Source organism: Rana temporaria, chromosome 1 (genome assembly GCF_905171775.1).
Source record: "Rana temporaria chromosome 1, aRanTem1.1, whole genome shotgun sequence".
In the NCBI taxonomy this organism is placed as follows: Eukaryota; Metazoa; Chordata; class Amphibia; order Anura; family Ranidae; genus Rana; species Rana temporaria.
The window spans coordinates 393,246,819-393,259,765 of NC_053489.1; the positions used below are offsets into that span (position 1 = coordinate 393,246,819).

Here is a 12,947-nt window from a genome sequence, read left to right on the forward strand (position 1 = left end):
TTTCAGCCTTTCTTACCTTGGCCATGTCTCTGAGTATTGCACACCTTGTGCTTTTGGGCACTCTAGTGATGTTGCAGCTCTGAAATATGGCCAAACTGGTGGCAAGTGGCATCTTGGCAGCTGCACGCTTGACTTTTCTCAGTTCATGGGCAGTTATTTTGCGCCTTGGTTTTTCCACACGCTTCTTGCGACCCTGTTGACTATTTTGAATGAAACGCTTGATTGTTCGATGATCACGCTTCAGAAGCTTTGCAATTTTAAGAGTGCTGCATCCCTCTGCAAGATATCTCACTATTTTTGACTTTTCTGGGCCTGTCAAGTCCTTCTTTTGACCCATTTTGCCAAAGGAAAGGAAGTTGCCTAATAATTATGCACACCTGATATAGGGTGTTGATGTCATTAGACCACACACCTTCTCATTACAGAGATGCACATCACCTAATATGCTTAATTGGTAGTAGGCTTTCAAGCCTATACAGCTTGGAGTAAGACAACATGCATAAAGAGGATGATGTGGTCAAAATACTAATTTGCCTAATAATTCTGCACTCCCTGTAGTCCATTGGAATTGCATCCAGACGAATGAAAATTTCCGATTATGAATTATTTTCATCGGAAAAATTGAGAACATGTCCCAATGGGGCATACACATGGACATAGAATATCTGATGAAAAGCTTCCATCTGACTTTTTCCTGTCAGGTCCAGAGCTTTCACACTGATGGTGATGCGCTGGCGGGAGAGAAAAAAATCTCCTGCCAGCAGCATCTTTGGAGCGGTGAGAGGAGCAGCGTGTATACCGCTCCTTCACTGCTCCTTCCCATTTAGGAAAAGAGAGATACCCCCCAGATGGGACTTTAAAGGCCAAACCACAGTATAGGTATAAAAAATATGTTTTATTCGGACAAAGTGAACCTGTTGACATTGGCTCAGAACGCACATAGAGCACCTAAGTACATAAAAACATAAAAAGCATATTCCATATCCATATGGAATCACCAAAAAATATATTAAAGCATGTGCCGAGTGGCAAAGAGAAAAAACATAACACAATACAATGCACAACAAAGAACTGTATTATCAAATACACTCTCCAACTAGTAGATAATGCCCGACGCGTTTCTGGTTCTTATCAAACCATCATCAGGGGCTTCAGGAGTGGGTATTATGCGAGATTTGGCATTCTGTGTGGAAATAAAGGACAATATAGAAAAAATTACAGGAAACACAATGAGACATTGTATACATGAAAAAGGCACTCAAAATACAAAATAGTACATGCTTACGAATGCTGTGACACCTGGTGACTGGACAACATACCGCTGATAAGGTAGGTGTAGGTCTCCCCAATGTTGTTCATGTGCATGGATTAAATGCACGAGAAGGTGAATAGTGGTAGCTTCACATGGAACACTCCTGGTGATGAACAAGGGTAGAAGGAAATATGAGAAAACTAGACTAAAAAAAAAAAAAAAAAAAAAAAATGTGGTAAGTCCGTGGGGGAACGCGGATGGACGGGTCTGGCACTTACCTGGGAGGTTGTGAGGATCGCTCAAGGTGTTATCCCCAAAGTGTGGATGGGTGCCTGAAGTGCTAGGAGCCAGAGGCTCCTGTTTTATAGTGGGGGTCGCACTGCATTGACGTCATTGGTGTGCGTCTGCCCGCCTGGTAAACAAACCCCCCCCCCCCCCCCCAAAAAAAAAAAAAAAATTGGAAACCGCGGCAATACCGCCCGCAATGCGCCACTCCCGCCACTGTGTGAAAGGGGTCTTAGAGTGAGAGCAATAATTCTAGCCAAGGACCTCCTCTGTAACGTGAAACCGGTAACCTGAAGACAATTTGTAAACGTCGCCTATGGAGATTTAAGTGGCAAAGTTTGTCGCCATTCCACGAGAGGGGCGCAATTTTGAAGCGTGACATGTTGGGTATCAATTTACACAGGGTAACATTATCTTTCACAATATAAAAAAAGAAGTGCTAACTTTACTGCAAATACGGTGTGACATAAATTATTGCAACAACCACCATTTTATTCTCTAGGGTGTCTGAAAAAAGAAAGAAAAAAAATATATATACATAAAATGTTTTTAGTAGTTAAAATTTAAAGTAATTTTCGAGCAAAATAAAACTGAATTTAACTTCTAAACAAAGGGGCAGATCCACATACATACGCCGCGCCCGGCGCAGATGTAAGATACGCTACGCTGCTGTAACTTACTTGGCTTTGGTTTGAATCCTCAACGAATTCGGGGCGTAAGTTACGGCGGCGTAGTGTATCTCTTGCGGCGTAAGGGCGCGGAATTCAAATTGGGCGGGTAGGGGGCGTGTTTCATTTAAATGAAGCGCGTCCCCGGGGTGAACGAACTGCGCATGCGCCGTCCGTAAAAATTCCCAGGGTGCATTGCTCCAAATGACGTCGCAAGGATGTCATTGTTTTCAACGTGAACGTAAATGGCGTCCAGCCCCATTCACGGACGACTTACGCAAACGACGTAAAATTTTCAAAATTAGACGCGGGAACGACGGCCATACTTAACATTGAGTACGCCACCATATAGCAGCTTTAACTATACGCCGGAAAAAGCCGTACGCCTGTCGGATCTAACACAGATGCCGTCGTATCTTGTTTTGTGGATACCAAAACAAAGATACGACGTGCAAAATTTGAAAAAAATAAAAACCGCAGAGGTGATCAAATACCACCAAAAGAAAGCTCTATTTGTGGGGAAAAAAGGACGCCAATTTTGTTTGGGAGCCACGTCGCACGACCGCGCAATTGTCTGTTAAAGCGACGCAGTGCCGAATTGTAAAAACCCCTTGGGTCATTTAGCAGCATATTGGTCCGGTCCTTAAAGCGGAGCTCCACCCTAAAGTGGAACTCGCGCTGATCGGAAACCCGCCCCCCCTCCGGTGTCACATTTGACACCTTTCAGGGGGAGGGGGGTGCAGATACCTGTCTAAAGACAGGTATTTGCACCCACTTCCGGCCACACGTCTCGGGCAAAAGACGGGTTTTTCCAGACTTCCCGTCTCACAGCGTGTGAGCCAATCGACTCGCGCATGCGCCGTAGGGAACCAGGCAGTGAAGCCGGAGCGCTTCACTTCCTGGTTCCCTCACTGAGGATGGAGGGGAGCAGGCAGCAGAGAGACGAGCGATCGCTCGTCCTCTGCTGCGGACAGCGCTGGACTCCAGGACAGGTAAGTGTCCTAATATTAAAAGTCAGCAGCTGCAGTATTTGTAGCTGCTGGCTTTTAATATTTTTTTTAATGGCACATCCGCTTTAAGTGGTTAAAGTGGTTAAAGCTAGTGACAGATCGCATCATAAACGTGTCATTTATTATCTGGACCATAATTACATTTTGGAAAGGAAGCTCTGCAAGAAAGAAAACTAATAATATGACTATAGCAGCCTATAGCCGACGCCGAGAGGTAACTGCGATTGTGTGCAAGGGGTTAACAAATCCTATTTCAGACTAAAGGTGACGTTTAGGGGGCGTGGCAGAGGAGGAGAAGCACGCAAGCTGTCTAGATAGTGCTTTTGGTCGGGCCAATCAGGTATGGCATCATTTGCAGCCAATCAGTATTCCCGGCGGCTATGTGATACTGAGTGTAGTACCGTATGTGTGGTGATGTTGGAAGGGAAGGTTTCCGGGTGCGGTGTGTACAGGAGGAGCTGTCCTTGTAGTAAGAGGTACACACGGGAGGGGGTTGAGCCTGTGAATGCTTTCTGAATGGGATTTGTGATGGCCGGTGCTTGTTTTACTTCTAAATGGGGGAGACAATAGCGGTTGACTGCCTAGCACCCAGACAAAACGGATTATTTTTTTCCTCCATTGAAGAGACTGGGGGGCGTGAGGTAAGCATTAGCAGGTTTTTATACCCTCAGTGGAAAGACTTCTCCTAATTTCCTGTTGGGACAGGAAGTGAGCGGAGATCTTTTCAGTGGGAACACTGATTGAAGCAAAACAGTTGTGTTCCAGGAAAAGGTCGGGGGGAGGGCATCCTACACATGTGAGCCTGGCTCTAACTTGGTGGCATCCTACCACATGTATGGCTTGGTGTCAGGACAGGGAAATCTCCAGAATACACGTTTCTGTTTTCATGTGACAGTATACTGCTATGGGTTGGTGACATTTTCATATGACACAATTTTCCATTTTAGTGGCTGTTGTTCAAGGGCAGCAAAAGTGTATAATGGTGTGCATTGCTACAACACAAGGCAGTGTTTACCTTTTTTATTTTTACCAGTGTGAATGTGGGGGAACGCAGTTCCAGCACCTCCAGAACTGAATGTATGTAATGGCAAGGGGTGCTGGGGTGTGCTGAAGGGTCTATTGATGCTGGCTGCTGTGGAATCTATTGTTGCTGGAGGGGATCTGTTTTTGCAGGGGGGGTCTATTGTTGCTTGTGAGGGATCTATTGTTGCTGGGGGGTAGGTCTTATGTTGCAGGGGGTCAGTCGTTGCTGGAAGGGATCTACTGTTGAGGGAGGTGTCTAATGTTGCTGGCTGCTGGAGGGTCTTTTGATGCTGGTTGTTGGGAGTCCAATGTTGCTGGGGTGGATCTATTGTCACTGGGTTGTCCATTGTTGTTAGATCTATTTTACTGCCTTTTTTTGTGATCATTAACAGATTCCATACAAAATACTTTGCGCTAGAGCTGCACGATTAATCACGATCTCGATTCTCCCAGCCCGCGATCTCCCTGTGGGATGACCCGCGATTCTTCTGTGTTAACCGCTGGTTCCACGTAACCAGCGTGGAACGCAAATGCCGCCGATATCGAAACCGACGTCAGCAGCCTGCGCCGCTGGATAGATGCCTGAGCTTCTCTCACAACAGTAGTTTGTATCCATGCGCCACCCAGTGGTTGGCGGCGGTACTGCTTCTGATGTATTAAACCTTCTCACAGTTCTGTACAACTGTGTGTATCCATGCGCCACCCAATGGTTGCTGGCAGTACTGCTTCTGATTTATAAAAAAAGAGACCAGTGATATGTCTATAATGTTAAAGACCATATAACTCCTATGAAAAAATCAGAATCAAAGTTTTATTCTGCTTTTTTCATAGGAGTTATATGATCTTTAACATTATAGACATATCACTGGTCTCTTTTTTTTATATATTCATATTTTCAGATAAATCACAGGTTTATTTATAAAAAAAAAATTGGGGGCGGGGTTCTGGCATTAAATTTTTGAGAATCGTGATCTTTTGTCTAAGCAAAAGAATCGCGATTCCCCTTTTGACCAGAATCATGCAGCCCTACTTAGCGCCACAAAATACTTGTTTCTGTATTCTCTAAAAGGGGTGGTAGTGGCAGGTAGGAAAGAGGTGGAACCAAGGAACAGTGTTCGGAGGTGGGTAGGGGGCGGAGTCAATGGGGTGACACAGATAGGAGTTCCTGCACCTATTCTATGAGGAAAAAAAGCCCTGATTATTTTTTTTTATTTTTTTTTTTAGTGTCCCAAAATGATACGTCATTCAAGTCTCTGCACTGCAGCACATTGTGTATATGGGATTAGTAAAATCAATATTTTACAATCCCATATACACAATGTGCTGCAGTGCACAAGTCTAGCTAGTTAAAAATATTAACCTCTTGACCACTGGGCACTTAATCTCCCTTAATAACCAGACCAATTTTCAGCTTTCGGTGCTCTCACATTTTGAATGACAATTACTCAGTCATACAACACTGTAACCAAATTAAATTTTTGTCCTTTTTCCCACAAATAGAGCTTTCTTTTGGTGGTATTTAATCACCGTTGGGTTTTTTATTTTTTGCGCTATAAAAGAAAAAAGACTGAAAATTCTGTAAAAAAAAAAAATTGAATTGTTCTCGTTTCTGTTATAAAATTTAGAAAATTAGTAATTTTTCTTCATAAATTTTGGCCAAAATGTATACTGCTATATATCTTTGGTAAAAATAAGTACAATTTGGTGTAAATTATTTGGCCTTTGTGAAAGTTATAGAGTCCACAAGCTATGGTGCCAATATCTGAAAATTGATCACACCTGAAGTACTGACGGCCTATCTCATTTCTTGAGACCCTAGCATGCCAGAAAAGTACAAATACCCCCCAAATGACCCATTTTTGGAAAGAAGAACATTCCAAGGTATTTAGAAAGAGGCATGGTGAGTTTTTTGAAGTTTTCATTTTTTTTCCACAATTCTTTGCAAAATCAAGATTTTTTTTTTTATTATTTTTTTTTTTCTCTTTTTTCACAAAATTGTCATATTGGCAGGTTTTCTCACACACAGCATATGCATACCACAAATTACACCCCAAAACACATTCTGCTATTACTCCCGAGTATGGCGATACCACATGTGTGAGACTTTTACACAGCGTGGCCACATACAGAGACCCAACATGCAGGGAGCACCATCAGGCGTTCTGGAGCACCCAGACCAATTCTGACATTTCTCTACTACATTTCATCATTTATTTGCTAGAAAATTACATAGAACCCCAAAACATTATATATGTTTTTTTTAGCAAAGACCCTAGAGAATACAATGGCGGTCATTACAACTTTTTATGTCGCACTGTATTTTGGCGGTCATTACAACTAGGGATGCACCGAAATGGAAATTTCAGAACCAAAACGAAACCGAAATAAAAAAAAATTCAGTCCGAAACCGAAAATGACACAAAGTTGCACTAGTCAAATATAGTCAAAAAATATAGTCCATTTCAGACTTTTGTTGGGACATGATCAAATTTCCTTTAGGCAGAGTATGGCACAGATTCATTGGTATTGAGGCTAATTTATGACAGGGTTTTACTTTTAAAGCACGGCTTCAACCAAAACTGGTTGTCCTGTGGAAGCCCGAAAAGCTTTAGGAAATGAGCCGTACGGACGGTAATTAAGTCTGGCTCTGAGGTGGGTCATTATCGGCCAGTATTTCTGTTTCGGCATGACCCCTAAAACACTATTTTCGGCCGATATGTATCGGCATCGATATATCGGTGCACCCCTAATTACAACTTTTTATGTCGCACGGTATTTGCGCAGCAATTTTTCAAACATGTTTAAAAAAAAAAAAAAATTGTGCTTTAAAAAAAAAACAGTAAAGTTAGCCCAATGTTTTTGCATAATATGAAAGATGAGTAAATGGATACCTAACATGTCACCCTTCAAAATTGCACACGCTCGTGGAATGGCGCCAAACTTCGCTACTTAAAAATCCCCATAGCGACGCTTTAAATATTTTTACAGGTTACATGTTTTTAGTTACAGAGAAGGTCTAGGGCCAAAATTATTGCTCTCGCTCTAACGTTCGCAGCGATACCTCACATGTGTAGCTTGAACACCGTTTTCATATGTCGGCAGGAATTACGTATGCGTTCGCTTCTGCATGCGAGCACACGGTGAAAGGGGCACTTTAAAAAAAATATATATTGTTAATTTTACTTTATTTATTTTAGTTTGACACTTTTTTTTTCCACCCCAAATTTTTTTTTGATCACTTTTATTCCTATAATAAGGAATGTAAACATCCCTTGTAATAGGAATATAGCATGACAGGTCCTCTTTAAAGTGACATATGGGGTCAATAAGACCCCACATCTCACCTCTAGGCTGGGAAGTCTGAAATAAAAAAATTATCCTGGCTTTGATCGTAGCGATGAGTCGGTAGAAGCACCGGAGTGTGTCGGGAGGGGGACGTATGGCGCGGAGTATTGCCCAGGGATGGCTGAGCATGGATGGATGGCTGGATCTGTGACTGCAATTGTCACAGATCCAGCCCACAGCACTGCTGCTGCCTCCGCTCTCTCCCCCTCCCACACTGTACCGATCGGCACAGAGAGGGGAGGGAGGAACCGGCGTCATCACATGACGCCGGTTTGTTTACAAGTGATCGTTCCGTCTTCTAGACCCGGCGGTCACGGATGATTCCGTGAGCGCGCCCCAGGGGGCGGGCGGGAGCAAGATTCTGGGAGGACGTCCTCCCAGAATAACTCGACCACACGGTAGACGTATTTTGTCTATAGCGCGGTCGTCAAGTGTTTAAGTTATTATAAAAATTTGATTTTTATATATAACGTGGATGTAAACCCTCCATACACCCAGTGAAGTGAACAGCCTCAGACGATACACAGGGGTGAACCAAATCTCCCTACATAGGTTTTTTTATGTATATCTGCTGTCTTCACATTTTTATACTGTTTAGATCGTGTGATTCCTTTTATAGGGGGACACAATTGATGACGTCACACCTACAGCCACACCCCCCTACAGTTGTAAACACACTTGAGGTCACACTAACCCCATCAGCGCCCCCTGTGGTTAACTCCCAAACTGCAATTGTCATTTTCACAATAAGAATTTTTGCTGTGAAAATGACAATGGTCCCAAAAATGTGTCAAAATTGTCCGAAGTGTCCGCCATAATGTTGCAGTCACGAAAATAATCGCTGATCGCCGCCCTTAGTAGTAAAAAAATAAATACAATAATAATAAAAATGCAATAAAACTATCCCCTAAACCAGGGGTGGGCAATTATTTTTTCGATGGGGCCACATGAGAAACTAAAAATATTTTGGAGGGCCGGGCCAAAAGGCTAAACTCAATACTGCATAAAATCAATTGTATTTCTTTATAAAAAGAAGTAAATATCATTGTTGGACAACTGGTACGAGTACTTGTTATAGACATGGCACAGGAGGGGGACAGAGGCTGGGGACATGGCACAGGAGGGGGACAGAGGCTGGGGACATGACACAGGAGGGGGACAGAGGCTGGGGACATGACACAGGAGGGGGACAGACGCTGGGGACATGACACAGGAGGGGGACAGACGCTGGGGACATGACACAGGAGGGGGACAGAGGCTGGGGACATGACACAGGAGGGGGACAGAGGCTGGGGACATGACACAGGAGGGGGACAGAGGCTGGGGACATGACACAGGAGGGGGACAGAGGCTGGGGACATGACACAGGAGGGGGACAGAGGCTGGGGACATGACACAGGAGGGGGACAGAGGCTGGGGACATGACACAGGAGGGGGGACAGAGGCTGGGGACATGACACAGGAGGGGGACAGAGGCTGGGGACATGACACAGGAGGGGGACAGAGGCTGGGGACATGACACAGGAGGGGGACAGAGGCTGGGGACATGACACAGGAGGGGGACAGAGGCTGGGGACATGGCACAGGAGGGGGACAGACGCTGGGGACATGACACAGGAGGGGGACAGACGCTGGGGACAGGCAGCCACTGTTTAATCAATAACAATTGATTAAACAGTGGCTGCATGTGATGGCACAGTGGCTGCATGTGATGGCACAGTGGCTGCGTGTGATGGCACAGTGGCTGCATGTGATGGGCACAGTGGCAACAATTGATGGCACAGTGACTGCGTGTGTTGGCACAGTGGCTGCATGTGATGGCACAGTGGCTGCGTTTGATGGGCACAGTGGCTGCGTTTGATGGGCACAGTGGCTGCGTGTGATGGGCAGAGTGGCTGCGTGTTATTGGCACAGTGGCTGCGTGTTATTGGCACAGTGGCTGCGTGTTATTGGCACAGTGGCTGCGTTTGATGGGCACAGTGGCTGCATTTGATAGGCACAGTGGCTGCGTGTGATTGGCACAGTGGCTGCGTGTGATTGGCACAGTGGCTGCGTGTGATTGGCACAGTGGCTGCGTTTGGGAACAGTGGCGACAATTGATTGCACAGTGGCTGCGTGTGATTGGCACAGTGGCTGCGTGTGATTGGCACAGTGGCTGCGTTTGGGAACAGTGGCGACAATTGATTGCACAGTGGCTGCGTGTGATTGGCACAGTGGCTGCGTTTGATGGGCACAGTGGCTGCGTGTGATTGGCACAGTGGCTGCGTTTGGGAACAGTGGCAACAATTGATTGCACAGTGGCTGCGTGTGATTGGCACAGTGGCTGCGTTTTGGAACAGTGGCAACAATTGATTGCACAGTGGCTGCGTGTGATTGGCACAGTGGCTGCGTTTGATGGGAACAGTGGCTGCGTGTGATTGGCACAGTGGCTGCGTGTGATGGGCACAGTGGCGACAATTTATGGTGGCACAGTGGCTGCGTGTGTTGGCACAAGTGGCTGCCCTGCCTACCATGGGCGTCTGCAGAACTTTTTTCAGAGGGGGGCAACATTTTAAGGTCTGGTCGTGTGATCTTACCTTTGTCAGTCAACAGCGGCTACATGGGAGAAAGTGCTTGGCGATGGCTGATAAAGCCTGATGAGCAGATGTCACCCATAGGTTCCCATGTCACAGTTGTTATTGGTGCTCGCTCCTCTCCCCTGCATACGCTGCTGGATCACACAGGTGAGATAACATGACCAGATTGGAACAGTCTGAAAATAGGTTAGTCCGCATAGGTGTTAGGGGTAAGGGGGCGGGGGAAGTTTTTAAGGCTAGCGTAAGCTGGAATTCTACTTTCAATCTACCCTCCTTATTGGTAGCTTGTGGCAGTTTTAAAGCAGAGCTCGACCCAAAAGGGGAAGCTCCACTTGTTTGCACCCTCCTCCCTTCCTCTGCCACATTTGGCACTTTTTGGGGAGAGAGTGTACCTGGATTTGCTGTAGCGATCTGAGCCACATGCAGAACCATGAAAAATATGCTGCGAGCGACCACAGCAAGTAAAGGTATAAATAAACATGCAATTAAGCAATCAATCCATTACAAAAAAAACTACACCTGCATGGTGCAGCATTGGCTCAAGCCAGTGGAGATTTTAAAATCTATATGGACACAAAAGCATCTTTATGCTGTTATGCCCATATAGCTGCTTTAGTGCCCATATAGATTCTGGTGTGCCTCTATATGGGTGCAACATCATCTATATTAGGCACAATAGCAGTTATATGGGCACAATGGCATAAAGATGATATTCTGTCCATATAACTCTTTGTGGCCATACAAATGCTACTGTCTCCTATTGTGCCCAGTGACACTGACCTTGCAATGCTGCCAGTGCCGGGACAAGGTTATCTGGTGACCAGGGTGAAGATGCCAAACTGTGCTAAATTTTGAGTGTCTTCAGTTAGCCTAAAATACAGATTTCTTGTAAAAAATTAACAGCTACATACAGAATGCCCAAAATGATTTATACTGAGCAAGAGAGATTTTTAGACATTTGTAACTGACCTTAAATAATTTGTAACTGATCACATGCTTGGTCAGACATGAATTTTTGCAGATGCTCACCTCCTTTGCAATCAAAACATCTAGCCTTAAAAATGTCCATTACAGATTTGTAATGAGCCTGGGAAGTAGTAGAATTGTCCTGGTCTGAGGTTTTATCAGAGTTGCTGGATACTGATAATTAAACAGTAATCTGCAAACACTGATTACAGACAGACCATGGCACAGAAACAAGCTGACACTAACCTAACTTGTTCTACAAATATAAGTTGGCATTTCACCTGGCAGCTTCCAAGGCTTGATTCAGGAACTTCTTAGCTGGCCTGGGGTGAGTTCTGGTGACTGCTGGGCTGGACAGGGGCTGCTGAGAGAACGTTATCTTCCTGCTCCGCCCACCCTCACTGCTGCTCTGACTGATCACTCTGACTTGGACAGCAGCCAAACCTGGGGGGATCGTCCTTCTCCTGTTTGGTACGGCTGCAGCTACAGAGAATGAGGCACTCAGTTCAGTGTGCGGGCTGTATAAGAGTTCAGAACACGGGGCAGTGTGACAGCTGGGCAAGATAAGATGCTGAAGAGCTTCTCCTGAGTGTTCTGAGCATAGTGCAGCTCGCATCTGGTGCCCCCCTCTCCTCCCCACCGTGCCTGCAAGGACTGCTCAGGAATCTCACTGTCTGTGTGCAGACACCTTGCCGATTCCAGGCATGCTGCCTACTGTTATCACCACGGCAGGGAACATTACAGACAGCGTTCGTTTGAACAGCTGTTTTCCCCGCTGCGCATAGACACTCCCCCTTGGACTGATCTGTCCAATCGCGAGCAAGGGGGAGTGTCTATGTGACTCCCCCTTGCTCGCGATTGGACAGATCCGTCCAAGGGGGAGTGTCTATGCGCGGCGGGGAAAACAGCTGTTCAAACTAACGCTGTCTGTAATGTTCCCCGCCGCAGTGATTAACGTGGCAGCGGCGGCGATTTCGGCGGTGGGGGCCGGATTAAAAGGTCCGCCGGGCCGTATACGGCCCGCGGGCCGTAGTTTGCCCAGGTCTGCCCTAAACTATCGGCCTAAACTGAGGAAAATTTTTATATATTTTTGGGGGATATTTATTATAGCAAAAAGTAAAAAATATTGCATTTTTTTTTTCAAAATTGTCGCTCTATTTTTGTTTATAGCGCAAAAAATAAAAACCGCAGAGGTGATCAAATACCACCAAAAGAAAGCTCTATTTGTGGGAAAAAAAGGACGCCAATTTTATTTGGGAGCCACGTCGCACGCGCAATTGTCAGTTAAAGCGACGCAGTGCCGAATCGCAAAAAGGGGCAAGGTCCTTTAGCTGCATTTTGGTCCGGGTCTTATGTGGTTAAAGTGGTTGTATAGGCACGTTTTTAACTTTTACCTACAGGTAAGCCTATAATAAGGCTTACCTGTAGGTAAAAAAAATATCTCCTAAACTTTACGGTTTAGGAGATAGTCCCCGCGCACTGGGGATTCTCGGCTGAAGGCCCGGCAGACGCCGGACCTTGCCGGAAAGAAGTCTCCCACGAGCATGCACGGGAGTGACGACATCGTGGCTCCAGCCACTCACGGTGCTGGAGCTGCGATACCCGGAAGACACGCAGAGGGAAGATGTCATCTCCCTCGGTGTAGACCAGCAGAGATACCGACGCCTCGTATTTCATGAGCTAGTATGCGGTGCATACTAGCTCATGATGTGTGTGTGTGTGTGTGTGTGTGTGTGTGTGTGTGTGTGTGTGTGTTTTTTTGTTTTTTTTAAGACTATACAACTGCTTTCACACGGTCATACAGCCAAGATAGCTAACATTG

The 12,947-nt window shown here is 45.6% G+C and overlaps 1 protein-coding gene across 2 annotated transcripts in view; it reads left to right on the forward strand.

Moving 5' to 3' along the window:
• Window positions 1–3,473: 3,473 nt before the first annotated feature.
• The window catches only part of SLC39A3 (solute carrier family 39 member 3), a 61,923-nt gene continuing 52,449 nt past the window's right edge, over window positions 3,474–12,947 (forward strand). Inside the window, exon 1 of one of the 2 annotated variants that reach the window (XM_040322645.1) lies at window positions 3,474–3,555. The gene's annotated coding sequence lies outside the window, so the exon portion shown is untranslated. The other variant, XM_040322644.1, reaches the window with a different exon arrangement.